This window comes from Physella acuta, unplaced genomic scaffold (genome assembly GCF_028476545.2).
Source record: "Physella acuta isolate Inbredline_101_S28 unplaced genomic scaffold, ASM2847654v3 ptg001765l, whole genome shotgun sequence".
NCBI lineage: Eukaryota > Metazoa > Mollusca > Gastropoda > Physidae > Physella > Physella acuta.
In genome coordinates, this window is record NW_026733275.1 from 173385 (window position 1) to 179165 (window position 5781).

General features: G+C 39.0%; 1 pseudogene; it reads right to left on the bottom strand.

Annotated features, from left to right (window-relative positions):
* Positions 1 to 358: 358 nt before the first annotated feature.
* On the bottom strand, positions 359 to 1093 carry LOC131930375 (uncharacterized; annotated as a pseudogene).
* Positions 1094 to 5781: the final 4688 nt, after the last annotated feature.

The following is a 5781-nucleotide window of genomic DNA, read 5'->3' on the forward strand; positions in this document are numbered from 1 at the left end:
TTAATTTAACACATTAATCTACACCCCCTCTCCTTCTTTTTAGGCGCCTTTGTGTGTCAGTAGTTTGTTGGAGAGATCGTGAAGAAAATGTTTTCTACTAAAACTTGAGATCGCGGCATATGTCGGTTTACTAGGATATTGGTGTCACTGATGGCGGCTCTAGGGTGTGTATGGGGGGGGGGGGGGCTCGTGAGCCACTGTCCTTCTAAAAGGAACAATGTAGCGTTAAACGTGTATTTTGTGTGCGCGGTGTTCTAAGAGTCTTATACAAGGATATATATATTTTACAAAATGTCTGCGCGGCAGGTTCAAAACTACTGCGCGGCCGCGCAACCGCGCAGCTTAGAGGGAGCACTGCTTATGAGTTCAATAATTCCCTGACTTAAGTCTCTAGCTTCCTTAGTTCCCTGAGAGTCCCTAGCTTCCTTAGTTCCCTTAAGTCCCTAGCTTCCTTAGTTCCCTGAGAGTCCCTAGCTTCCTTAGTTCCCTGACTTAAGTCTCTAGCTTCCTTAGTTCCCTTAAGTCCCTAGCTTCCTTAGTTCCCTTAAGTCCCTAGCTTCCTTAGTTCCCTTAAGTCCCTAACTTCCTTAGTTCCCTGACTTGAGTCCCTAGCTTCCTTAGTTCACTGACTTAAGTCCCTAACTTCCTTAGTTCCCTGACTTTAGTCCCTAACTTCCTTAGTTCCCTGACTTTAGTCCCTAACTTCCTTAGTTCCCTGACTTGAGTCCCTAGCTTCCTTAGTTCCCTTAAGTCCCTAGCTTCCTTAGTTCCCTTAAGTCCCTAGCTTCCTTAGTTCCCTTAAGTCCCTAACTTCCTTAGTTCCCTGACTTGAGTCCCTAGCTTCCTTAGTTCACTGACTTAAGTCCCTAACTTCCTTAGTTCCCTGACTTAAGTCCCTAACTTCCTTAGTTCCCTGACTTGAGTCCCTAGCTTCCTTAGTTCCCTGACTTGAGTCCCTAGCTTCCTTAGTTCCCTGACTTAAGTCCCTAACTTCCTTAGTTCCCTTAAGTCCCTAGCTTCCTTAGTTCCCTGACTTGAGTCCCTAGCTTCCTTAGTTCCCTGACTTGAGTCCCTAGCTTCCTTAGTTCCCTGACTTAAGTCCCTAGCTTCCTTAGTTCCCTGACTTGAGTCCCTAGCTTCCTTAGTTCCCTGACTTGAGTCCCTAGCTTCCTTAGTTCCCTGACTTAAGTCCCTAACTTCCTTAGTTCCCTGACTTAAGTCCCTAACTTCCTTAGTTCCCTGACTTGAGTCCCTAGCTTCCTTAGTTCCCTGACTTGAGTCCCTAACTTCCTTAGCTCCCTGCTCCAAGCTAGCAGCTTCCCTAATAATAGTTCCCAAGTTTTAGCTTCCAGCGCGGGTTCCTAGTCTAAGTAATCACACAATGTATTTGGGCAAAGTAAAAGTCCACTGCGCATCCAGGTAACATCACAGCATTTTCATACGCTGCGGTGTTAAAAGAGCTGAATTCTACTCCCTCTACCCTATGAACTGTCAGATAAACCAACTGTATTGTTCACTAGATACGTCTTTCTCTTTCCTTCATCATTGAAAGGTAAAAAAAAAAAACAATCCACAGACAGCTTTCTCCAACATTAAAAACCTTTTATTCTATTACATCTGACCCCTTATAAAACTTGTGTGGAAAAATAATTAAGTAAAGAAATGTCTGTGTCTTTTCGCCTCTAGCCTTGTCTGTCTCTTCCAGAGTTAGCTGATATACATTCAAAATATATATATATATATATATATATATATATATATATATATATATATATATATATATATATATATATATATATATATATATATATATATATATATATATATATATATATATATATATATATCAATTACTCCCCCCCCCCCATCCTTATCCCGAAGTACCTTGATCCTAACCCTAACCCCAACATCAATCCTAACAACAACTCTAAACCTACATCTAACACTGACTCTAACACTAGCCCTAATTGGGCAGGGGTAAATGACAGGTTGGGGGGGGGGGGGAATTGACAGGATTAATCCTGCTCCCCATGAATATATATATATATATATATATATATATATATATATATATATATATATATATATATATATATATATATATATATATATATATATGTGTCTGTGTGTGTCTGTCTGTTTGTGTTTGTGTGTTGGTAGATGTTTTATATATATATATATAGTTTTAGTAGCAGTGGTGCACCAGCATGTAACTATGTATGTATGTATATATCCAGGTGTAAACACAGTAGCACTACCAAGATAAGACAACCTTGTGTTGACCATATGACAGATAACAGGCTAAGAGTACATCTAGTCATGTCATGTCAAAAAATCTTAAATAGGCCACAGCTTAGCCTGTCTGCAACATGTCGTGAAAAAATGTTAACAGTCAGTGTTTCAATAATGAAACATGCAATTTTAATTAAATCAGTAGCAGTGCCATAGTAGTTATAATCAAGGAGCTATAAAACAGCATATAAAAGAGTTGGTTTTTTTTTTGGCAAATGTTTTTCGTTAATTTACCATTTTCTGGGTGAAACTGCCCCCTTAACATTTATATTCCATAACCTCGAGACAAAAAAAAATTCTGATTCCTGTATCGAAACCTCGAAACCAGTTAAGCCACTCACTATGGAAGATGAAGTAGAGTTTACCGGTTTACATAACACTTAAAGGGAAAATGTAGTCAATTTTATGCCCAACAACTCGAGTCAGGAACTCTTCGATCCAGGGCCGATTCAAGATAGCATTGAAAATCGAGCTACCACATTCGAATTACGAATCATGCGCTTACCGTTCGATCACGATCTCATTATTAACTCAACAGGACTTAGAAAGTAGTAAAAAACATACATAGAAAGTGACGTATGTTCTTTCTTAGAAACAATCAAGAGAAATAATGACCTGCCCTGTCCAGTCGTGTCGTGCCCGGGGTTAATTACTTACCTGTGACTACAACTCACCTGTAACTACATTTACCGGAATAAAAATAGTTCGATCAAGCAGAACTCAGGTGAAGGTAAACATTCGCTGGCCGCTGACGTCAAGGAGGGGGAGGGAGGGAGGGGGGATGTCCTGTGGCTCTCTTCCAAGAAATCCTGCCGCTTTGTTTTTAATCTAGGTGGGTGTATGTTCCATAATTAATGATCGTGTGAGAAAGGCCAACATACATCCTCATCAGGGTCAGGCGTGCAGATACATATATAAGCCCACCGTAGATACTTACAAACACAAATACATGGCCCACACACACATACACACACACACACACACATATATATATATATATATATATATATATATATATATATATATATATATATATATATATATATATATATATATATGGCATACTCCTCCCGTTGGTCCCATTTAGTGACATCACGAACATTACGACAGTTCATTATCTCTCCTTTTGTATTCACTAACATAATTAATTCCCCTTGACCTTCTCTACGCTTATGTAAGGGGAGACAAATAATAGCGCATGAACGTAAGTATAAGGGCACCACAAATGTGTGTTAGGAATAATGAAGCGCTGCTAATTAACATACTTCCTGATACTGGAATTTCAAGAATTGAAGAACTTAGGAAACTCATCTAGCTTTTTTTATATTGGCGCTTATTTAAGGGGAGATAATGTGGTGTTAAATCCACGCATTCATCAGCAGTAGTGTACGTTTAATAAAGTCGTGCTACTGGGGTAAGATAAAGTAGGGCCAATCTTCATGATACGCCAGTAGTGAGGGGTGGTTAGCCCCGCTCAAGGACAGGTGAAAGACAAGGATATATGGGGGTACGTTTGAAAGGTTATGGTGGTGTACTGTGTTGGAGGAGAGAAAGTGGGGTTAAGTTCAAGGTGGCTGTGTGGAGAGATGTCTACACACCTGGCTAGTGGGAGCATTATATAATCGGTATATATATATATATATATATATATATATATATATATATATATATATATATATATATATATATAAAATATATGTATGTGTGTGTGTATGTATAAGCTAAAATGTTGTAATAAATATTAAATACGTAGCCTATAAAAATTGAGGATATTTAAAGAAGGAAAGAATCATAATTCCTTATTATTTATGAAATACACGACAAGTTAATTACTTCATTCGTCTATATTTAACTAAATTACTTCTTATCCAAGCACAATTATTATAATCGTGACTGACCGAGTGACCTCAACGGCAAAAAAAAAATTGTGAGAACTGGTTAGGAAAAAAAATGAACATTAAAATCATGAAATACAAAGAAAATGCTGGAACTTGGTGTGATGAAGCCATTCAATAAACATTGAGGAAACATTCAAGAAAATTTGTATGAGGAACCCTTCAAGAAATGTGTGGTGGCTCCTGTGTTGCATGCTACTGACGGCGTCGTCCATTAATGCAGGATCTAAAATGGGATTATTTTATTATGTATGGGAAGTCGCTTTCAAAAGGCCTACATTAGTCCTGACCTCAGCTGGGTCACCGGTACAAAGTCCAACAACCCATTCAATTCTCCCACTCCCTTTCACCCCCACCCTTACGCTAACAACCGTTCATGCTTTTATTGAATACAAAAGATACAAATATAGAACATTTCTAAAGATTTAATACGGATTTATTTATTTTTATTTTTTTATTTTTTTATTTTTTTACATTTCGGAAGTTTCACATTACAATCTATTATTATTAATTTTTTTTTTTAAATGGAGATTTGATATCAAAAACCGGCAAACCGGCTGATAACCGGTTCTCTTGCCGTGAGGTAGACCACGTTGTTGAAGCTATTCCCTCATAATCTATTCACTACGAGTGTTTGGCCCGTATACTGTACAAACAGAAAATTATTCAGAACTTTTTTTTTAACTGGGTCAGTAGCGTTTAACTTCGACAGTGGCGTTTATTTTAACTAGGACATTCGCGTTCAGTAGTGGGTCTAGGACATTACTCCCCCCACCCCCAACCGTCAATTATCTGGAGGTGTAATGGCAGGAGGGGGAGGAATGTTCGCGGGGTAATTGACGATTAACTTGGGGGGGGGGGGGGGGGGGGTAATGTCATGCTCCATTCAGTAGTTGCGTTTAGCATGAGCAGGAGATTGGTCATTATACTAAGCGGCGTTTTGTCCAACTACACTCCGGGGGGGGGGGAGGGGGGGGAGGTACTTGAAACTTTCTGGGGGCGGATATAAATTGCCGAGGGACGTGGGGTGTGAGATGGACATTATTGGTAAAAGTATATATTTTGAATATAATCCTATTTCGTTGGGGGGGGGGGATGCAAGAGAGCGGTGTCGTCTCCCCCCTCCCCTCTGAAGTGATGCCTGAAAGAAACTCTAGACATAATATTGTCTAGGTGTAGGATCCCAATAAAAGGTAATTAGAGATAAGGAAGTAAAATGGTTTATGGCGCTTTTTTTATATGGACAGAGTGATCATTTTATAGTGTCACAGTCTTTGTATGGCTTTCAGACAGCCAGAAAGACGCTTTCTATAAGGCCACAATGGGGTCTTATGAAAATATCATATCCTTATGAAATATCACAGGTTTTTCCCCCTGGCTTTTTGTCGAATTACGTGCCTTTTCGGGCTTTTTAACGTAGCCTCAAGTGAATGGCTATATATATATATATAGGACCTCTGATAGACTCAGTATCGTGTACGAATCTAATACCGTGACTGACCAAACAGGGTTTATTTCAGACATTTTTTTCTCCGGGGGGGGGGGGGGGGTCGCGCATTTGAATATACATTTTCTATATTATATATTTTACAAG